This window comes from Anoplopoma fimbria, chromosome 6, assembly GCF_027596085.1.
Source record: "Anoplopoma fimbria isolate UVic2021 breed Golden Eagle Sablefish chromosome 6, Afim_UVic_2022, whole genome shotgun sequence".
Classification (NCBI taxonomy): Eukaryota; Metazoa; Chordata; class Actinopteri; order Perciformes; family Anoplopomatidae; genus Anoplopoma; species Anoplopoma fimbria.
In genome coordinates this window covers 4,799,859-4,824,590 of record NC_072454.1, presented here as the reverse complement: position 1 = coordinate 4,824,590, position 24,732 = coordinate 4,799,859, and the positions used below count along the sequence as shown (strand labels likewise).

General features: G+C 40.2%; 1 protein-coding gene across 1 annotated transcript in view; it reads left to right on the top strand.

Moving 5' to 3' along the window:
• The window catches only part of LOC129092670 (pro-neuregulin-3, membrane-bound isoform), a 349,566-nt gene that overhangs the window by 215,190 nt on the left and 109,644 nt on the right, over positions 1 to 24,732 (top strand).

Here is a 24,732-nt window from a genome sequence, read left to right as displayed (position 1 = left end):
CTGTTTCTTGCTGCTCTTTTTTTTTCTTTCTTCTTCTTCTTTGTGAGAAGATCCGACTGTAACGTTCAGGGTGTGGCTGAGACTTGTTTGTGGTCTGGCTGCTTTGTATATTGCTGAGTTGGGACTTTGGACACTTTGGATTGGATGTTGTGTGAATATGATCATTCTGCTTGAGCATATCTTCATAGATAACGGGACAATAGGAACTTTATTATTCATCTGACTGCTATTGTGTGTGTTTACAAAAGGTCATTGTTTTTTTTTTGTATTCTTTTAGAGAAAGAGGAAAGCAGAGTTTTTTCCTGTGGGATGTGTTTGTTTGCTTGTCTATATTTGATGTGCATCATTTTGTTGACAGAAGACGCTTTAATTAAGTGGAAAAAGTGTTGAATAGATCGAGGAATAATCTTTTAGTTTTAAGGGGGTTTTAACCCAAAATGTGTCTTTTAAGCATCAATCACTCATTTCACACACTGTTTGTTTTTAAAGGTAGCTTTATTCATCTTTTGATAGTTACAGTTACAATTTATTTCAATGGTGACCTACAGTCATTAAAAACCGGCACATAATCCAGTTTTCTACAATTAATCTGTATCAAACAGACATAGTTTATCCACTAGGATAGATTGACTTTCTCCATCTTTTGCTATTGACATGCTATCCTGAAGCTGCGTATTTAAAATTGTATTGGTAACTTAATGTTTGTTTGCAACATAGCAAACATACGGATCAACAGCTGAAAGCTGGATTACACAGAAACCTGAAAGTGTTTTGTTTTTATGGATTTTTTTGCCTCGTATCAGAGTCGTGTTTTAAGTATACAGACACAGGCTTACCTCCAGCAGACTGTTTGAACGTACTTGCTGTAGAGTATTCTTATAGTTCATTATTTGCTGATGGTACAGTAGATATCTTTATAGAAATACTCCTTAAAATACTGTATGGAAAGATTTTCTGCAGCTCAGTTTGTGTGTGAGAATGTATGTAATTGCCATCTTACTTGTGTGTGTGTGTGTGTGTGTGTGTGTGTGTGTGTGTGTGTGTGTGTGTGTGTGTGTGTGTGTGTGTGTGTGTGTGTGTGTGTGTGTGTGTGTGTGTGTGTGTGTGTGTGTGAGTTGTCCCAGATTTTTTAGAGTAGAGCTCATGGGCACTTAGCGTGTTGAAATGTGGGGCCCTTTACTAATTAAGTCCCAAAACAACTTCTTCCCAAAATCTAACCGCAGGACTTCCACCCGACCTGTTTTTCAGAGAGCCTGTTTTGCTTCCCCTGGGGTACGGGTGTATGTCCGTGTGCGTGCTCAAGTGTGGACAGCATGTGTGTGTGAGGGTGGTGATGAGGGGGTTGGTTCGTTACGTAAGTGAGACTCTAGAAAAGTTGAAACACGAGATGCAGTGATGCACGTAAACACTCATTAAATTATAATGCATTCAAATGCACGCAAAACAATGGACCTCCTGCAGGGGCATGTTTGTATATTTAATAAACATCTCACCACACCAAATAAAAACGATAAAAAAAGTAATTTATATAAGGTTTTCAAACTCAAAAACTGCTTCGAAATATACAGTCCGATTATTGAAAAACATAGGTTTGATAACAGCAGACTAGACAACTCATAAATGATGTTTGTACCAAAATGAATGAATGCAGCAAGTTCTCCCTCTTACAAGCCACTTAAGAACGAATCTGTTCGCACCAGTGGTTCTTGCATGAAGCCCAATGTGTTTACATGAACGCAGAACACTGGAGGAATGTTACAGAGGAAATGTGTTAAAGCGTATAAAATCCACTTGCATGTCAGCACAGTTTGTGCGGCACACTCTCATCAACATGACCGAACGACAAACCTGTGTGGCTGGAGCTGCAAGAATGCATCAAGGAGGTTTCTGCAACAGTATCTACCCCTTGTGTCTATTGTTTACATGACTTTTAAGAAACCATATTTCTGTTGAAAGCCAGCTGGTTTCTTTAGGGGAATGCACTGAAAGAGCTACCCACTACAGTCTGTGTTTAAGTTTTTAGTATACTGTATTGTGCGTGTAATCCAGTCCGAGACGCCCGCTCTGCTTTGAGCAGTGATAGTTGACATAGAAGAGGGGAAGCAGGATAAGAGAAGCTGAATAGAGAGAGAGAGAGAGAGAGAGAGAGAGAGAGAGAGAGATGCACTGGCCGAGGTGTAGGCGGACGAGGAGTTGGAGCTTGCCTCGGTTGCTATGACAACATAATCCGTGGACAAGCGTAGCTGTTAAAGAGCGAAGGATTGCGATGTAAGGGTGGCCTTGAACACACTGTCTGTGCATGTTAATGTGGAGAGAGAGAGAGAAAGAGAGAGAGAGAGAGAGAGAGAGAGAGAGAGAGAGAGAGAGAGGGAGAGAAATGTGGACCGAGTTGATCTTTAATGCTTAATTATGAGGCAATGAGCTCCAAAAAGGAGAGATATGGACCATCAGACAATATGGCATCCGCCCTTAATTTCAATAACAGCTGGTGGTTCCATGCAGTAAAACGATAAAGTGTGTCTAGCACTCTGCTTAAAAGATAATATTTAGACTGTATAGTTTGGAACTTTGGAGTTAAACTACGTTAATGACTTTGGCTTTAATGACCCTTTTCATGCATATTTTATGAACGGACGGACTCTCTGAGTAAGGCTCTGGTGACTTCCTATGGTAAGAAAATGCTGCTTTACTAACATTCAGCAATTTAAAGCAAAACAAAAGAGGATTACTTTGTGCTTCAATTGACATGCTGTTAGACGATGAATTTATCCTCATTAACAAAAGAATGACAAATTTCACCCCAGGCCCAGGATCAATGCTTAATCTGATTCAATTTGTGTTTACACTAAATTGGGACGATTCAGGTTGTAAAAGCGTGATCAATCGGGGCGTTTAATGGGGATGAATTGAGCCGGCGTGTGGCATTATTTGTCACCGAATTAATCATTTTTACTCATGAGATGAAACTTGATCCTTTTTGCAATGATTTTTCCTCAAAGAGTCATAACTCAAGTATCAGACGCCATCAGCGGCCCCGTTGTAAAGCAAAGCGCCCGATTGTCCCCCAGAGCGCTGTTTAACGCCTGTGTTTGTCAACCCACGGGGACGGACGCAGAGAGGGGAAAGGGACTCAACGTGAGTCATATGGCCTCCTCGTTCTGTCTCACACAGACCAGACTCACGCACACACACACACACACACACACACACACACACACACACACACACACACACACACACACACACACACACACACACACACACACACACACACAGCAGTGTCCACTGCTTTGGGCAGCAAAGGCTGGGCATTCAGTCATTAGTGCTCAGCTAACCAGTAAATGAGTCAGGGTGCTAAGATAATATTTTCAGAACATGGCAAGAGTCCAAGGCATTCAGTCATAAAAGTATGTGTTGAGATGAATTTGATTAATTCCTTTCTCACTTTTGAAGGATTTCCCCAAAAAAGAACAAAAACCTCTAATGATGGCTTTAGTGTAATTACTGGTTTGAATAATATCTTTTGAAATATATTCCCCTCACTATTTGCTCATATACTTTTACTCTTGTCTCGTTTCTCTCTTTAATTTCATATTCTGGGTCTTGTGGCGTCTCTCTGGGTAACAAATTTCATAATTGTCTCATTAACTCTGTTGAGCCAAAACACCTGGGGATATAGCTCCTCCTCTTCTTACCGCCCATTGTTTATTTATTCTGCCGTAAATTCGATTTGATTCCTGGCCTGTTTATTATGTATGTCCTCCTGCTGGTGTGACTGGGCAGAGAGGGTCTCCCTCAGTCTAGTCTAAGCCCGTCTCATCGCCCTCTGTCGAGAGGCCCATTCCGGAGCGATACAAAGGCAATCTCACCTGGCAGGTGGAGGTAGAGGGGGTTTGGGAAGAGATCCCTGCAAAGCCCCCGCCAATCAGACCTGGGTCTGCCACAGACACTCTCTAGAGGGCAGAAACCGATATGTGACACACACACACACACACACACACGCCTGGCACAGTTTGTGTGTTGGCAGCTAAGATGTTGTGCGTAGAGCTGACTCTTCACCAGCTGGGGGTCTTTTACAGGTAGAATATTTAAAATCCTTCTGCAGGTCCAGGGCTAGTGCTTTTTTATTTTGTGAAGAATTGGCTGCTGTAATGGTTCATGGAAGTATTTTGGGTAAAATACACACCTTCTTATTGCACACAGACCTTAAACTGAGTAGATAAGAAGTATCTGAAGGATATTTACAACAGAAATGATAAAGATGTCAGAAAAATGTATTATTTCCTCTTTCGTCTTACAAATTAACCTCATGATTGATAGCTTCTACCAAAGGCTTCAAACAAAAAGCACCATGACATCATGCACGATCCTCATGGACAGTTTGTAAGTCATTTAGCGGCCAATTACAATGCCATTTTACATCATGAAGTCTGTACTAACAGCAATTAAAATGCATACATTTGATAATGCGATGCTCAGAGAGTTTAGGAAAAGGTTGTGGTTGGGGTGAGAATAAGTTTTGTTCTGTAAAAAAAAAACGACTCCTGTTACGTAACCGGCATTGGTAAAGGTCGGAATACACACGACTAAACCAAAGCTTCAACGTTGATTTGGTTTCACTATGGACACAAACAGAGGTCTAATAAGATAAGATAAGATAAGATAAGATAAGATAAGATAAGATAAGATAAGATCAGATCATCCTTTATTGGTCCCGCAGCGGGGAAATTTACAGAATTACAGCAGCATAGAGGATAGTGCAAACAAGAGACATAGTAATAAAACAGCAGACAAGTTATACAGCAGACAAGCCACTTCTCTCTGGAGTGTAATCCTCCCAATCCTCCCCTCCCTCCCCCCCCTCCCCCTGTCTCACTGGACTCCAGTTGGGTGATCTCAGGCTTTTCCAAAGCATTCATTCATCCACGGACCAGCGCCACCAGATTGACTTGGGCCTCACAGGTGCAAAGAGTGGCTGCTCATAAGAATAAATAACATTACCTTCTCTGCTCGTACACACACACACACACACACACACACACACACACACACACACACACACACACACACACACACACACACACACACACACACACACTGGCAAGCCAATTAACAAGAAGCATGCATGAAATTGAAAACATAGCAGCAATAACAAACATCTAAGCTGCCAGTAAACAAGGAGATTAAAACCTGCACGAAAAAAGGAACAGGCACCTGTAGAAAGACTGCATCTCATGTGCCATACTTAATATCCTCAGTATGTTTATAAATAGCATGTAGCCTATAATATATAGCTATAGGCCTACTAGAGCTATAGATAAGGTGACTTGACTCAGTCATCACTAATGCTAATTTGGCTCCTCGGGGATAAAGTTAATCATTTTCAAATTTTTACAAATTGTTGTAATTGTCGTTTGGTTTGGTTTGAATGGGCTGAATTATAAATGTATGGGTTATGTTGTTTGGACGATTAGGAACAAACTGTGCTTAAATGAGTTGGAACTAAGTTCGGGCTGGTGTATGGGTGTTAGATGTGAAATAAGTACTTTTGTTGCCAAAACATATGTTGTTTGATTTCAATTTCTCAGTGACTTTAAGCCAAACCATAATTTTCTATTACTTAACCACACCAAGTAGTTTTGTTGTTAACCACGTGTTTCATACTGTTTCAAACTGCAACCGTAATCCGGGAGAAAATATATTTCCCTCAAATGTAACTGAGAGTTTGCAGTTTAGTTGAATGGAAACGTAATTTACTAGAATCGTTATACAATTGGCTCAAAAGCTGTTAGAAGCAGCTACCAAACGTTGGATTCAGTCCACAGAGATAAAAAAAGACTATTCAATACCTTTCTTAAAGCTCTATGGATGTTTTTTATATATATATATATATATATATATATAATTGGTCTACATAAAAATGTCATAAATAAAACCTTTAACCTTCAACATATTTTGACAGATAACAAAGTTGCGAACATACTTCATACCCCTACAAAAATAAAGAAATAAACATGAGTAGTTGAAGTGGAGTCGGAAATGCAACTCTCCAAGGTCCTGAAGTCTCTCCTCACGGGGATGAGGAGGGACATATGCATCCGCCGACACAAAACCACACGCATATGATTTTCCGTCACTCCAAGAGACCCGCGACATCCCAACAGAGAGCATTTCAAGAGGCGAGGAATATACGGAGGGGTCATTGCATTCTGAACATTATTGTTTCTGACAGCCGCAATTTACCTTGACAGGAAAAAAGCCTCTGGGAAAGGTGTGTTGAATGCTAAAGTGCACATCTGTGTTTGTGTGTGTGTGTGTGTGTGTGTGTGTGTGTGTGTGTGTGTGTGTGTGTGTGTCTGTAAATAGCAGTGTAAAGGTGTGTTGACATAACAGAGAGAAGGAAAAAAAGCGTGATCTACTCTTCCCTACATTCAGAAAGCCATCTGGTTGCGGTTAAAATGGGAAACACCTATTTTTTGACTCGTATCTGTCGCTTTCTTCCTGTCTTCCTGTTTTCCCCCTCTCTCTGTTTTCTCCCTCTTTATCTCTGCTCCTCCGTCTATCTCTCTCTCTCAACCCCTCATTGCCATCTGTGCGATAATAATGGCACACCAGTGGGAGTTCGGCTGGTGTCTCTCCGACAGTAATAAACAAGGCTGATGCCGTGGCATGCTTTCGAGGTGGGGAGAAAATTAAACAGATAAGAGACCGCATATTGTGGCTTCGAGGCTCTGCTTTCGGCGAGTGAATCCTCCAAGACGCCAACAGGAAGCACTCAGCGAGCCCGGGAATGGAAAACAGAAGCTGGGAGGAAGCCAAAGGGGGAGGGGGGGAGGGAGACGAATATAAACCAGGAGACAGCCGGTGTGAGAAGGGCTTATTTTTGGTGACATGAAGTTGAGAGTGTGAGCGATGGTGGCCAAACGTCGCTATGTCACCGTGTGCCTGATTTAATTAGCCCACAATGAAGGCTTAATGATCTCTTGGCAGCTCGATCCGGCTGTTATCTAAGGGGGAGTCGGTGCAGTACGGAGGGATCAGCAGCCTTCTTCCTTTTTAAAAATAATTCCATATTATGTTTCTTGCTATCTTTCCTACATGTTGTGCTTGAATAGAAACATAAGCTGTTTGGGGGTGATTTTGGCTCCTGTTTTTCATTTAATTTAATATGGTCTTATTTTTCAATGCAATATTTAAGTATTGCATCGCTATGAGGAACAGCACATGGCTAGAAGTAGAGAGAATTTAAGAATGTTGTTTGTCCAGTATTACAGTTTAACGTATTTTACAAAAATTGGAAAATAACCCATATATCCCAAAAATATTCCTAGCGCCCACAGGTGTGACCAATATAGACCCAACAGGCTATGCCTATTCAACCATTCACATGTTTACAACCTCTACTTACAACCTCTCAACATGGCTCAGTTGCACTAAGGAGGTCAGAATTTAATGTTTTTTAAAGGATCTGGTTAGTGTAAATGGTTTAACTTGGACCAAATTTAAATAAAACGAGATAAAGTGATTTTGCATTAAATTTCACAATGTTAAGATTTTATTTGGTTGCTTTTTCTGATGTAAGCAATCGTCACACATTACGTCTTCTATGGTCGTTGTAAAGTTCAATGATAATATTTCTTTTCCAGCTTCTGGCTATGACAAATGGTGTAATTTTGACAATTATTAAAAAACATAACAGGCCTTTCATACCCGCCGCTGGTTTTTTATGGTTCAGAGACAATTAATTGTAGCTTGACAGAGCCACCAGCCTCTTTAAGCCTATTGTTTTGGATTTACAACAGATTTACTGTTTTGTCTCATCTCGCCACTCATTAAACTCCTGTCAAGCAGCTGATTTTAGCAAAACTGTTGTGATAGAGCAAACCCACCGTGAGCTACCAGGCCAGCACCAAATAGCAGCAAGACCAAGTTCTCAACTAGCTGGTGAAGTAGGCCAAAGACGTTATATTAAGTCTTATCAAAACCAAACCACAGCTGAAGCACTGACTCGTATTCACCAGGTGGAGAAAACACAACTCCAAAGCTGATCTTGCTTTAGTGTTGATATCTAATTAGGGTGTGATTTCCTGTAATTGTGAGTTTTTTCAAGCCGGCTTATCAATGCCACTTCCTAAGCTCTCCAACTTCTCCACTTGCAATTGATTTGCATTGACATCTTTGTTAGTTTTAATTAGCAAGATTTAACAAGTTTAATTGTGCAATTGCATTAGCTCACTCAGTTTTGGTAAACAGCACAGAGTATCCAATTAAGGCTCTATCGCAAACATACCAATACACAGTATGTGTGTGTTTGTGTGTGTGTGTGTGTGTGTGTGTGTGTGTGTGTGTGTGTGTTTGTGTGTGTGTTTGTGTTTTTTGATGTGAGTGTGTGGAAGAAAGCTCCATATCCTCATGACAGACATAATGTTGTAAATATGCTCATTTGGAAACTGAATCTGTCGAAGCAGTCATGAGAATTTATAGTTTGTGGCTGGAAGCTATTGTCGGAGTGTGCAGCGTTCTGTTCTACACACATGGTAAGACTCTGACAGAAAGCGACAGGAAGTAGAGACGAGGGATGTGCACTGCAGGTGATAATACTTGAAAGCTTTAAATACTTGTCAGATTCAACACTGTTATGAATTGTAGTACTTAGACTAATTACGATCATTAATCACAATGACGTTTTCCTGTGAATAACCCTCACAGCCTGTGGCTACTGGACCCTGACGTCGCCAACTGCAGGTTTTTGAAGACTCTTTTATAAAGAATATACTGAAGAAAGTCGGATAAAATACAATATTTTAGTTTTTTTAGAGCCTGGTCGTATTGCTACTTTAGTTTTCCATGATTTCACCGCAGATATTGCATTGACTCTTGGCAGTAAAACTATGTTTTTTACGCACCAACAGAGGCCATGAAGAATAAAAATGAACATTTGGTTGTACCCAGAGAAGCCTTAGATGAATAAGAGGCAATAATAAAATGCTGAAAGTGTCGCTTTCATCCTTAAACCTGTTGTGCCTGCAGGTACTAAGCAACCAAAACCTTTGCTCTGCAATGATGATGATGATGATGATGATGATGATGATGATGATGATGATGATGATGATGATGAAGTTGCGTATATTAAGCAATAAGCCTCACTGACTAAACTAAAAAGAGTCAAAAGAAAAAGCTAGGAGACCGCTGTTCGTTCCTCTTATGAAACAATAATTCAAAGTTGATTTATTACAACCCAAGACTACATGCTTCCATCAAATGGCAATATTCTAGATGTCTTTTGCAGAATTTTATTATATTATATATATATATATATATATATATATATATATATATATATATATATATAGAAAGTGGAGTTGATAATACTTCCAAGAGAAAAGAACAAATGGGATGGTTACCGATATTTATGTTTTTAATAATTTCATGATGCTCCTGTACAAAATATGGAAATGTGGACAAACTGTCTTAGATGTTTTGCCCCGCCCGCCTGGTAGAATATTTTAATTGAATCCAACACAGCGAAAGCAGGTGTAGTAAAAAAATGGATTTCGCTTTCTGCCTCGCTTTTGAAGTGAGTGACAGTCGGGATGTATTTCATTACATAAATCAGTGATTCAAATCAGTGAACTGTGATATGGGAGCACATTTGTATTCCAACACTCACACAGTCAGCTCATCCTGAGGAGGCTCATAATACTTTCAGTCATGTGTATTTGTAGGTGTGCTTTGGAGACATAATACACATGCACACGCTCCGATTTAACACGTTTGACAGCGCTGCCAAACCCGTCAGTGATGCCCTGAGGAAACAGAGATGGAGAGTCATGAACTTATGGTGAGAGACCAAAAAAACGAGAAGACAGAGATGGGGTTATCGGAAGTTACACATCAAATGTGGAGGGATATTCTTGCATAACTCTCTATAATGATGCAGGAAAACATGCAAACACACACAGGATGTGAGCTGTACAGTAACAATGCTCAGCAGGGAAGATAAGGAGAGGAAGCTAAGGAGATAGTGAGGGGACGACGAGAAGAGAGGAGTGAGGAAGTAGACGTACTGTAATTTGGTGGTGTTCCTAATCAAGGCATCCCTTTCAAGTTAGCAGGTTTGATGTGTTAATGAGATGCAAATGTATGCAAATGATCCCTCCTTTTCCCTCCAAAACTCTGACTGAGTCTGCATTACCCCTTCCTGCAGGATGGCGAACTCTAGAATAAATACAAAAAAAAAAGAGCACATAGAGGTACCATTCATTTGTTGAAACAAAGTTCTGAGCGAGGCCACAAAGACGCTGTCATTTTCCACGCCTACCTTTGGGGAATCTTTCCCCAGCGACTGAACTCTGGAACAGCGGTGCATTTCATCATGCATGAGAGAGAGAGAGGAAGCAAATGTGACAGTAAAACGAGCGAGACGCAGAGAAAGAAAAAAAAATACATATTTACATAAAGGATTGCTGAAGAAAAGAAGATACGGAGAAGGGACAGATATTGAAAGAGACAGAGAGGGGGGAATAGAAAAGAGAGAATAGCTGAAGACAAGCTGTGTCTGCAATATTAAGCAGGTCTGGAGCTCCGGTGCTACCTGGGAGCCATACCAGCCCACTGATGTGTGTTTTCACTGTAGTGCACTTCACTCTGAAATGGCAGCGGCGCCCCGAGCCCAGACGTGTCTGTCTCCCACTCCGACTAACAAGAAGCAGTTTCCTGTCAGTGTGTTTTTCAGAGGACCGCGGCTTGATTACACATACGTGAGCACAAGCATAACGCCAGTGTCCTATAACGAGAGGCTCACACACAGCAGCTCCCTGGTGCACCTCCTCCTCCTCCTCCTCCTCCTCCTCCTCCCTTAAATGTTCATGAATATTCCATGAGTTCCCGATTCAAAACCTGGTCAAGGTCACTGTCACGCTAACTCTCAGCTAATGGCCATTTTGACATCTTCAACTCGAGGCCCTGTAATTGTCCTGTTAGTCGTCCTTTTTTCCCCCCCAAATACGGGCAATTAAATCTTACCTGAAAGCCAGAAATTGCCTGCTGAAATGCTCTTGTTCCATGAGTTTGTGACCATTTATTCTAACAGCGTTTTTTTTTTTCTAACTGAGACTTTCAATCCCATTTGTTGTGACTCGAATGTTGAAACTGTTACGTAAAGCTCTTCATTCACTGATGGAAAAAGCTACTTCTTTTTTTTTCAGGTCAAGAATAAAGATCCAAGCTTAAAGAACATAAATTTACAGGCTGTCAGAAAAACTTAAGTCAATTTTGACATTTTGTCGAGTGAATCTTGTGTCGCGTGACTCGTCAGTCACTTAGTAGCGAGGTGTGTCTTTAGTCAGTCAAGTTAGCATCAACTATGCTCTTTTCCTAAACCTGTTAAGCTGCGCAAACCTATTCACCTATTTGAAAAGAACCTAAGCATGTAACAAGCATGTATTTACACGTCGCAACAGACACCTCCATAAAGCCTAGAGGGCTATCTAGAGCGTCATAGTCTGAAGCTTAGTGCCACGGACCAAACATCGGTTTGACGAATGGATTGTGAGAATGTGTTTTGGGTTTTGCAGGTGGAAAAGATGAGGCGAACTTCACTGCTGTTTTATTGTCCAATGCAGTTTAATGCATCTTTTTCTTCCATTGTTGCTAAGCAGCCATTGTGCTGTATGGCATCTAATAGTTAATAGTACCGTTTAAATGGATGATAAAAATCAAGTACTGCACTAATTTGCCTCCATGTCTGCTGTTTTCTGTTCACACCACTGTAACTATGGTTTGTAAAGTCATATAGCTGTGGTCGCCACAATGTGAAGAAAAGCTAAGAATACTCTGAGTTGATACTCTGCTTTAAATGGTTCCTACGTGAAACTGTGCAACTCACACCAAAATAATCTGAGTGATAAATATCAATATAGATAAGAGGAAAAAGATGTATTTTTGATTTTGGGGTGAACTGTTCCTTTAACTCTGCTGGTCACAATTGCAATGAAGAATAAAGACACAAGTTCAGAAAGGTATTCCAAAAACATTATTGATGATTGATTGATTGTTAATTCAAGGTGTTAAAGTCCTGTAGCTTACTTACAATTCACAGAGAAAATGGCATAAAACAAAAAAATATATTCATTGCAGCAATACTTTTAGAGAAACAATCATGTAACAGCGTATTATTGCTTTTATAGAATCGGTAGGAATATATAAATATGAATCATGCTGTTAAATCACCAACTGAAAAATGAGGAAAATTGCTGAAAATATTAGTTTCAAATGAATCAATTAATTAAATAGACATTTCATATGATCTGCATATAATGTTTCTTATTGCATGGCTTATTAGAACGTGTACATGACTGTGTGTACGTATGTGTGTCTGGGTGGGTGGGAATGAAAGTGTGAGCGTGGGTGGTTGTGTTTATGTGAGTACATAAACACTGCTGGCTATTAAAAAATAATCATGTGCTGCAGAAACATCGGCAATAATGGAGCCATTATTTTTCTTCTTTTGGTCCACTGTGGGGCTGTTTGAGCCAGAGTGGAGAAAGTATGTCACGGTTGCAGCCCCACAATGCTTTGCTTCAGGCTGAGCATATAAGAGCCCTTCCATCTTTTTAGCGACGGTCATGCGGGCCATAGGTCGAATCCGCCATCTGACATGTTGTGCTGTAAGCCTGCCTGACATCCGTTTGTCTGCTGTCAGCTTGTTACCGAGAGAAAAGAGGAGCACGTGGATGAGTGATGGAGTGAGTGAGTGAGTGAAGGAGGAAGGGACGGATGTGTGTGTGTGTGTGTGTGTGTGTGTGTGTGTGTGTGTGTGTGTGTGTGTGTGTGTGTGTGTGTGTGTGTGTGTGTGTGTGTGTGTGTGTGTGTGTGTGTGTGTGTGTGTGTGTGTGTGTGTGTGTTTGCTCACCTTTGCACATCTCTCAAATGTGAGTGGAAGAGAAAGTATCTACAGAGCACAACTGCCATAAAGAGAAAAGAGGAGAGGAGAGGAGAGAGGAAAGAGGGAGAGAGGAGGAAAGGGAGAGGAGAGAGGAGAGGGAGGAGAGGGAGAGGAGAGAGGAAAGGGGGAGAGGAGAGAGGAAAGGGGAGAGGAGGGGAGGAGAGGAGAGGAAATGCATAGGCTGTTAGGAGATGATGGCAGTGATCCTGATGGATGGTGACATGCTCCTGTGTCAAAGTCTAGCACTTATATGTCACTGGTGCTCAACCAGTCATACAGACACACACACACACACACACACACACACACACACACACACACACACACACACACACACACACACACACACATACCAACACACACACTGTAAACATCCACTTATAGAAAAACAGGAACAAGCATGCACACATGCGCACAAGTACATTCCCACATACACACTGGCTAACGGTCTTTTCTTTTAAACACTGCAATTTTCTACAGGACCACACTTAAGCCCCGGTGTCAGCCTAACCATAACCTGAGTCCAATTGCAATCTTGACCCTAGAACCAATCCAATTTAAACTGAATTGCATTAATATAGCATGCAAGCATGTCAAGATATAGTGGAGTAATGTCTACAAGAGCACTGTGTGTTGTAATCTGAGCTCTTCTGCACTTTGTTTATGTAGCCAGTCCGGCCGCTAGTGCGTGTTAGCGCAGAGGCTGAAAGATGTCGCCATGGAAACGCTTCTATAGCGATGCACCCAGCTTGCAGTTCCCCTCACTGTTGCCACAGTTTGCAATGTTTGTGTTGTTAGCACCGTTAGCTGCTACCCGCCGGTTCAGCCGTCGCCATGTTCAAAGCGGTGCAGAGGTTAATCCCTCAATCATAGATGCACTGAATTTCGAATCAAGCATCCAAGAAGACCTTTGCAGAAATGAGGACTTGAGATTGGCCATAGTGTGCTCCATTTCACCATAATCCTCACTCTGAAGGTATACAATTAACCTTCACAAAGAAGGAAGTTCAAGAGAACACACACACATGCACACAAAAACAACTCGAGACATGCATAGTTGATTTTGTTAAATACTGTTTGTTATTCATCAGCAGTTGGTGTTTACCCAAAATGCCATCAGTAATACTAACTCTTTATTCCACGCTGTATATTTATACTTCTAATTATGCACTATTAAGTTATCTTCCTTCTAGCCATGAGAATGTAAGATATGAAAGTACGTGTTCAGTCAACCAACTTTGGAACACTGCTTCTGGGGAGAAATCTCAAAATGGTTTTACCCCGACCGAATCAGCCATTCTTCTTTTGTAGTCCATAATCCATAATTGCTTTTAATTTTAGCTCCCCCATTTCTGTCGCACATTGAATTACGGGACAATAGTGTCCATCAACTCCGCTTTTAAAAGAATCAAGCAAATGTAGTCCGCATGCTGACATCTTTGATTTTCCTACTTTTGTCAGTTTCCCAGTTTGAATTCACTGAAAACTGAAAACTGAAAACACAGATAAAATGAATCCGTAGTTTGGGACGAAGCTGCTGAAAGCCCCCTGTGGACCATTTAACAACTCTGTGTCACTCTCTGTGTCACTCTCTGTGTCACTCTGTGTCACTCTCTGTGTGTGTGTTGCCAAAAACCACAGCACTTGCTAGTTTTGAGACACCCCAGGCTTCCTTCACATGTATACAGTGCTTCTCTACTCGCTGCAGTGACATCATGATCCAGAAGATGCTTGGAACATTTGGAACATTTTTCAGGTGGTTTCCCAGTGATGGTGAAGTGTTACAGGAATGATGGGTCCAACAAACAGGGATCTTTTAGCCAGGAGACCGCTGTTCTTTCCCCATATTATAAAAAAAAAGTAAACTATTTATTGATCACGTTACTTGAGTAATGTAGTCTAGCACTTCTTTGCTTATTTAACCGAAATAAGAATCCTTTTCTAAATGTAACTGAGCTGCTAGTTTTCAAAAGAAAACGCACGAAAAATGAGGCGTAACCTTTCGTAACATATACAAACCTTTGTATGAGAATACGCTGACTCGCACTTATGCGACAACAGTGTAGTTTGTTTGTAGCCTTTGGGAGTTTTTCACTTCTGGTAAGTGGTGTGCATTTGTGAGGCTCATCTTGCTGATCAAAACGTGTCAGTATCATAAACATTTGTTTGCCACAGAGCTTATTTTCTGCAATAATCCAAAATCCAATCGAGAAATACCACTGGCGTTTTGTTCAGAGAACCAGAGCGGTGCTAACTTCTGGGTTTTGCCTGCAAAAATATGTCACCCCTGCAGCTATAATGACCCTGACAAAAAGCAATAGTGTGACACATAGAGCTACAATGACAACCCACATTTTTGTCCTTTTAAGCCGCAGCTGAAATGACCTTTTGCAGAACCAATTAACATTAAAAACTTTTCTCAAACTAGAGAACTTTGTCCGTCTCCCTGACCTCAACTGATCCATGTGAGAGAGTAGAATAAGAGAGTATGTAAAGCAACATGATGTGGAGGGTCAAACCCAACAAAGGTGGTGTTAATATGATGCTTTGTTTGCTTTTATCTCTTGCATTGCACTCAAAAATAGATTGATGTAAAAAGAGAAAAGGAAAACACTTTGGGCATTAATTCTGAGCTTAAAATCCCAAATTGACTGATTTAGTTTTTCTACAGCCTTGGTCCCAGGCACAATTAAGATATTTCTTTTAACTGCAGAAGTGGAAGAGCAAACACATGCTCATTTCCATGTTAACCTTGTAGAAATTAGAAATGTTAGCGTTATCGTGTTGCTGAACAAATGTCCAGCTTGTTCCCACTGAGCACACATCAACGCTGCTGTCTTTATTAGCTGCAATGAAATGCCCAATCCTGATTGTATATAACTGCATTCCTGTATTGGGACCACACTGAATAATTTGTAAAAAAAAAAAAAAAAAAAAAAAAAAAAAAAAAAAGAGAGAGAGAATGAGTGCTTCATCAAACTTTCATTACCAAATGGAGTTGCAGCACTGGCTTTGCATTGAGAAACAGCGAGAACAAAGCCCTCCGAAAATTCAACTGTGAATACAACCTAAACGCTTCGTTGTGCTTTGGGAATGAATCGAGTGCCAAAAATAGTTTTACTATTAATGCTTGGTTGAAGGGGCCCAGTGGTGGGACCTGCTAATTACAACATTTTCAAAAAACTTCAATATTAAGACCCTGCAACATTTCAGTACACTTTTTTTGCATTCACTGAAAAGTTTATTTTTGAAACAGCATTACTTTTGGAATATTGTCCTTCCATGGCAATATTCTGCAACCTTGTCAGCACTGCAAATTGAAAATACACACACTGAATCCTGTCATTGTAGTTCCAGTGACCTCCTAACATTACCTCACTTTTTTTTTTTACATTCTAAATTATTTCTTACGCCTCACGCTCTGTCACCCTCCGCAGATAGAAGAGGTACGTCATGTTTTTTTATGAGACAACTTGTGCCCCAGCGTCATGCAGAGCAAACAGAATGTCAAAGTGGGATAAAGGATAGAAAGAAGTGGATCTGGGTGCTGAACAGATTAATAGCGTCCAGGGTTGGGTTGTTTGCTTTTATGTCGGCGTGCCTCTGAGCCGCTGGATTCGGGGAGGCGGCAGCAGGCTAAAGAACAAAGTGAAGGTTTTATTGAGGTCACAAAGTAACTTTATACCTCCTCTATTAGTGTACGGCAGGCTGGCTTATGGAGATACAAAGGGCAGATCGATCAGCATTGCAGATTGGTCCGGCGCGGGGCGGAAGTCGGAGGAATTAGCTTTGATATGTGTTATAAATCAGCTGATGGCAACTGGCGAGCTCTCAAAGGTGGCTCCTAATGTCTCACAGTGTGATACTATTAAACCTCTCTCCTAAAACAACGTTATAATAGCAGAAATGCTCACACACTTAACTATTACATATGAGATTGTTTAGAGAAAGAGTAGAAGAAATAGAGTGAGCTCGTTATTTTTTTGCAATTTGAGGTGCTTTTTTAGAAAGTCTTACATTTTATGATTATGCATACACATACATGCACACACAGTTGATTACAGCATATTTTGTACACATACTGAGATATAATTACACAACTTCAAAGCTCTGGAAGTAGTGGTGTGGCCAGCTGCTTATAGGGATACTTACTGAAACATAACTAAATGATATGCAGGTTGGTGGTGTGTTCACTGTACCTTGTTAAATCCAAAGAGGAATGTGGTCCTACATTTAAATTTTACTGCTGGACGTAGCGCGTTCTTTGTAATTGTGTTGTACTGCAAGAACTATGGAGGAGACATTTAAAGACTCCAAATGCTTTTTTGTTATGGTACTTTTTTTGTTTTTTTGTTATGAACAGGAGGCATACTGCTATCTTGTGCTTATGTTTTATTTTTTAAGTATGAATGTTATAAGATATTATGTTTTATGTGTTTTTAGTAGGCTTCATTAATGGCCAGGGACAAAAGACTACCGACTGCAGTAGATTAACTATATAAATGGCTAATATCCCAGCTGTCAAATAAATGAATAAAATAAATAAGATATATTTAAGCTATTATTACTCATATTTCCATGATCCTCCTGTTTCTGCCGACGAACCAGTTAGGGCTTCAAAATGTTTCGGTTCACTCGGTCCAGACCAATAAATATTGATCCTTTTGTTCTCTTTAGTTCTGTGCACATGAAGTCATCTGACAGCGCTGCAAATTGTTTCATAGAAAAGTCTCTCACGCAAAAAGCAAAAACTCACAGCGTCCAAGCAGCTAGATCTGACCTGGGAATCATAAATATGTATTCTTACGGGGTAAATATGTGCAGAGAAAAGGAGTGGGGTGAGTCCGACATTGAGGGCGTGTTAGTATTTAATACAGTGGGGAGCAGAAGAGACGGTGAGTGTGGATTTCTATCAGTGTGTGTGTGTGTGTGGGACAAATGGAGGGTATAAAACCTACATCAGGTCAGACGGTCACTCCTGGAGACCTAATTAAAGAATAGAGAGAAGTTCAGCGCTCAGTGGGGAAGAACAGAACGTCTGTTGGAGGATATTGTGTTTCTCACTATCGCTGCATATGTATGTGAGGATATTTAAAGATAAACAAGGTTTTTCATGTTTATTTTTTAAGACACAGCAGACAGGATTTTCCAGCGAGAAAATAAACATCAGCTGGTCCCGGCCAGTGTGTGGTTTATTATTGTATTCAGAGCAGATGTTTGTATTTTTTAGGACATCATAGTATACTGTATATTTCCTTGAGAACATGATGTTATGTTGCCATCCTCTGAAGATCACATCAAACTACCCAGGGAGAGCTATTTGCAAAAAACTGATTTGTGGTTAGTCTGTAAAGGGCACTTTGGCTGAAGTACCACCATCAATTATTCGTGTGCTTAGTAACTGCTTTGCTAAGTTGAATGAAGCCGTTTGCAAAATTATGCAAAACATGCAGCAAAGCAAGTTTACACAACTTGAAGCAAAACGCTTGAAGCGAAATCAGAAGCACAACTGGCTCCTCTGGCCTCTGTGAAAATATTGATGCCGGTCCATCAGGGTGAGTCTCCTCTGAGTCAGAAGGCTTTTTTTTGTTGTTTTTGCCTTTATTTACCTCTCTAGAGATTGTTAGACAGTCAAATATGTGTGAGCCCACTCTGCCTGTAGGATATGGTGCATGTACTACTAGCAATGGTGATCATACTGCTAGTGGTAGTTTAATCAGATTTGTTTTAGTTAAACGTGCAAAATTCATCAGTCAGAGCATTAAAGTGGCCCTATTATGCTTTTCCACTTTTTCCCTCTTCTTTAGTGTGTTATATATATTTTTGTACATGTAAAAGGTCCGTAGAGTGTAAAACCTGAAGTCCACGCCTAAAAGGAGTTACCCTTCCTCTCAGAAGCTCCTGAGCTCCTGAAACGGCTCCATTGAATTCTCTCCTTCACTTCTGTAACTTTATGAGGTCACAATGTTACGGAAGTGTCGTAAAACTCCTTCCGGCTAGTTTGGCCCTCAAACAACAAAGAGAGACGGAGCTGAAGCTCTGGAGGAAGAATTTTTTAAAATGTGAAACTTTGACCAATCACAACAGAGCGGGCTAGCTGACCAATCAGAGCAGACTTTGCTTTCTGGAGGGAGGAGCAAGCGCTACAACGGAGCGTTTCAGAGAGAGGGTGAGAAGAGGTGCTGCAGGACAGCCAGGATGAGAAAAACAAGGAGGATTATGAGCATTAATGCATGAAAACATGTTGTAACTGTAACTTGAGATGAAAATATCCACCCGGAAAATAGCATAATAGGGCCTGTTTAAAGGTGCAAGATACAAGATTCGGAGCATTTCGATTGCCTCTCAAAGCTCTCAACATGGCGAAGCTGAAGCCGGTGACTTTTTAGTTATCGGTGCTAACAGTGCTAACGGTACAAACTACGGCAAATGTGCTGACAGAGCTAAGAGTGTTTACCTAAAGGTGTATCAGCTGTAACCGCCGTGTGAGAGCAGTGCAGAGTGGCAGCCATCGACAGGCTGAATGCCATTGAGAGGCAACAGAAATGCTCTCAGTTTCATTAACAGCACCTTTAAGGTGAATTAAGGAACGAAAATGTCTCAGGAAAATAATTACCCAGCCTCGAATCAGCACAGAGAATTAAGTCATCACCATCAATCACACTGTACTTCTTGCTGCAAGCACTCAGGCAGGACTTTGACTTACTGTGTCACCTAAATAACATCCACTCTTAAATAAGAAAACAGCAAGGGGTTTTTAAGCTGAGCACTGATTCTCATGAAAACAAATATTTGTTTTGTTTCTTAGCAACTGTTTCTTAACAAATTGATTGATTCTGCACAGTCCTTGTAAAGGTAGTATAGCCTTCAGTGGTTCACACAATCATTATGAGGACTCGACTACCATCTGGAGACATTCAATGGATCCCCATGAGGTCACAGATTTATGTGATGGTTAACACTATGTTTGAGGGTTAAGTTTAGAAATATGGGGCTTATGTTAGGTTTTTAGGATAAGTACAGGCAATCTGAAGACAAAAAGTACTTTGAACAATCACATTGTGGAGACACACAACCATTATTTGTTTACTGTATTTGGTTTCAGTTATTGTAAAGTTTAGGTTTGGGGTGTTGAAGTTGTAATTTCATGTCACATCATGTGAGAAACACAGGATGCAGCTGGTGTGTGTTGTACTTTAATCTCCAAGTAATAAATGTAAGGCAATACAATGTCCTCAGAAAATAGTTCATGCATATTATGCATTGATTTATTGAGCCGCATTTGGCTGTGCAGTGATATTCACAGCACATTGGTCGGTGAGAGGGTCACTTCTCTGCCTTTGCACGATAACCTTTTGTGCCTACTTTCCCTGAATCAATGAGTCTGCATTTAAAATACCAGTAAGAATGTGACCAATGTGCATAATGAGAAAAAGATCTCTTTTTTTACATTTAAAGCAGATGTTTGTGTCAAATCCAGTTCAACTTTGAAGACAACTAGTGAAGAATGAGATATTTTTTAAGCGTTTAGGGTCATTAACCACTATTTGTAATAATTCAAGTGAGATACAGAAACACCTGATGTCCAAGAAATTTGGCACATTGAACCGTTGCACAAAGTTGAGTGCAAAAATACTCAGTACCTGGGTAATCATTCTAAAATACTCAGGAACCACACATCACATATTTACATCCTCTTCTCTTTTATTATTTTCATTCTTCTCAACTTCGCTTTTTGTATTATTGACGCATCACAGGTGAAAAGAAAACAGATTTTTTTTTTATACACTTATATGCACCTTTACAATTTTCATGGCCGTTCCCTACATATTTTAGTGGAGCTGTTGACTGTGGCTTCCTTATTTACAAAAACAAACATATTTCTTTCCCTTTTCATGATGCTCATTAATGCCAAACAACCACACCAAGAAGAAAAGGTGTCTTCCTTTCTACAACTAATCACCCATTTCCCAAGCTCTCTACATTTAATTTGACATGGAAAAAAAGATTAAGGGGAGCAGGAGGCATGACTGCAGTGACAGTGCTGTTTGAATTCTTTCTCCACTCGCACATTATCCTCCATCACATTCGAACAGAGAAGCAGGAGACATACAGCAACAAGGTTAAGTGCCTGGTCTTCTCTATAAAAAAAAAGACAAAAAAAAGATGAGCCTCTTATACTGCCTGAAACCATGAAAGACTTGAATTACTATAAGAGCATCTATATCTGTGCTATGAAATTGGAGGAAATTAAGACCTGAAGTTTAAAGCGTATATGGTGAGGCTGGGCAGGCCGATATAGCTATACTAGACCGGTGGAATGAAAGCAGTTCATGTGTGTCAGATTTTGTGCAATTTCGGGAGCGAGTTTGTACGCCAAAGGCTCAAACATGCTCGCAGAATGTCCTGTTCACACGTCTGAGCAGGTGTTTGCTCATTGAATAGAGGTTAGAGCGAACAACTGGTCGTTCAGGAGGGAGAAAGAGACCGAAAATGAGCGAGAGAGGGAGTCAAGGTCACAGAGTAATTAGGCTTCTTTTTTTTTTTTCTGTCAGACCGGGGAAACTGTCAAGCCTTGGGGATGAAAAGTGATTATATGGGAGTATGAGAGTAATTGAATTCTGTTGCGGAGCCAAAAGAAAGGATGAGAAAGAGAGGAAAGAAGGAAAAAAAACACGGACATGATATCAGCAGTAGCTTCCAGTTGTCATTCCATTAGTTCAAATTCAAACAGATGCTGAATCATGGCACAAAAGACTGCAAAACAGGTGAAAAAAATGTGTTTTTTGCAAAACGCCAACAAAACAAATCAGCTTTCATCTTGTCCGTTATATGAGCTCCATACAAATAATTGGACAAATGCAGTCTGTCTTAGTCATTTATTTTATGAGACATGCAAAATGTATAATGTAAAAGATACACCGAATCACAGCATATTAACTCTAATCAGTCATGGCAGAGATTCAATCACCTGTCAGCCATTTTGTAATACAGTAGCAGCAGGAGCATAGCAAATAAATAGATGGTGTCTCCAGGTATAATATCCTGTGCGGTCTGCGTTTTGAGTTACTGCACCCTGAAAAATGCATTTTTTTTAGGCAACAAAAAATATATATTTTTGATTGTTTTTGTAGCTTCCATCCCATGAGCAACACAACCTCTGTACAACCAAAACATCAAGCTGTAACACACACTTTGTGTAGTTGCATATAATTCATAATGCTTCATAGATTGGTTAAAAATCTTGATTAAGAGGCTTTCCAGGGTATAAAAAAAGAATTGGTGTTTATCTTTCCTGCTGTCCATTACAGTTTATGAAAAAGATGTTGATTATTGTACAAACCCTTCATTAATAACTTGGTAAACCATAAAACAACTATTAATTAGAAATCAAGTAAGCCATGAGTATTTACTAATGACTTACTAACACAATGACTGCATTGTTACCAAATACAAAGGATAAACCAGCCAAAGGGAATATCCCAACTTGGCAACCCAAAATTGTCTCTTAACAATGGGTCATTACTTTTTAATGATTTATTAACCAATAATAAAGCCATTAGTTTTAAAGTATTAACCGTTGATAACCACAGTATTAATAGAATGAAGTACTCGACCTGTCCTCACTTCCAACCAGAAGCCAATAGTGCCTGATACCAATGCACCAATGTACTGAGTCAGCCATAGTGTCGACGTGAGTCACACTGGGCTTTCAATAAACTCCAATGTATACTCATCCGCATCATTGTTAGAGGTTCAAATGAACTGATGTAGGGCGAACCACATAGTTTTGCGTATGCCTACATTGGAAGATCATTTGAAAGAGACTTAATACTTGTAATGAGCTGAAACTGTACGATTTCTGTGAAGATGGAAGTTTATTCTCAAAAGACACCATGGATGCATCAAGCTGAAAGTAACTCCCTGGCACGCCCAAAACTGACCTTACTGACCACCTAAAGTTATTTCAATAAAAAACAACAGAATCAACTAATATTACATAGAAAAAAATTGATTTTAAAATGAGCCCTAATCACAGAGCTGACCAGACAGGCCTCATAGTATAATATTTAATCTTTATAAATCCAATATTCATACTGTCTTTGCCGGTTCTAAATATAAAATTTTACAATACTGGATAAGTGCCTAATAAAAGCTCCATTGTGCCATATATTGGGCCAACAATGCCTCTTTTCTTTGTTTGTTTTCCTAGAATGGACATTATCGGGAGGCAAATGCCCCTGATGGCAGATTTAAGGCGGTATGGTAAATGTTTTATAGGCCAGTTAATCGCCGCTCAGTCCATAGACTGTCTGAATGTGTAAATAAGACATTGATCCCCCTTCAGAGTGAGCCCCTTCAATAAATATGACTAATGAATTAGTAATGAGAGGAAATAGGCTTAGAAAGGTGGAATACGGGGAGGGGAAGTGAAGGGTTGAATACTGAGCACAGCGTGAAGGAATGGAGAGCAAGGGGTAGCAGAGAGGATTGTGGGAAAGGACACGAACGGGAGGAAGATAAGCAGAAAAAGAAGTATTCTATCATGAGAGTGGAAGCGCTGCTTCTATTGTTTTGTAATTCTCTTTGAATCCAATAAATATTTTTCATTTTCATGCTGCGGGACTTATAAGCAGCAATATTGCACATATGCAAATGATTCCCTCCTTCCACTCCTGTCCTCCCTCTCTCCTCCTCTCCCCTCACCCTTTCCTCCCGTCTGACTCGCGCTCCGTTAGGAATTGAAGCTGATTATATGAGTATAATTGAATCTCTCTGATATGCACCGCATCCATTTCTGCTGCAGTGCAGCGATCGATAGAGCTAAGGCTAATTTAATATGCACTTTATCACCCTGCTCATGAAACACTTTATCTTTGTCCGCAATTATACACTGTCTCTCTCACTCTCACTCTCCCTCTTGTTTAGTCGTAAAAACTGAGTCCTGAGTGCACATCTGTGCATGTGTGACTTTGTATCACATGTGCATGATTTTTAGCTTTGTTTCAATGTGTGCTTTTTTTTCTTTTCTTTGTGGTATTTATATCTGCGGAGCCTCCTGGAATGCAAAACTAGTTTACGGTTAATAGCTCGCATAAAAAGGTAGAATTCTCTGTATGCAACGCCGCTCCCCTCCTTCGTCTCCTGCTCTCAGATTCAAATAATCTTTATTGGCACGATGGGAACAAGACGTTTACTGCATCTTATCAGCACAGAATTCCCTCTCTCTCTATTGCACTCTGTGTCACAGGATCCTTCTCGCTCAAACCCACTATATTAGTTTCATCTCCATATTGTGAGCAAATCTGACAAACACCCAGATTTTTGTATTTGTAATTCTGTTTCAGATTTCCCCATCTTCCAGTTACTGTGTTCATATTTATCTTTAGCTGGTTAAATTCTCATTATTCTGCCTTTGAAAGATTGCGCAGCGTGCTGTGCAATGAAAACAGAAACCATTCAAAATTTGTAAAACTTGGGATTCTTGTGCAATGATTTGTCTCTTTTGACGAGGAACCCTCATTTCCCTTCCCATAGGACTTTGCATTAAGTGAAATTATTTAATTCCCTCATGAACGAAGGTTTTTTCGGGTATAATTCCCCTTTTCCACGACTTATCTCAGTATTGCATGTCTCAGCTGAACCCAGCCACTGGCAGTGCTGGGCCTGATGTGTGTGTCAAGAGTCAGGAGATGTTATTTTACTCATCACTAATTTGCATTCACAGCTCCAGCCCCAGTGTAAAGATCAGGGACTGAAGAGATTCTTTTTTTACATATGTCTGC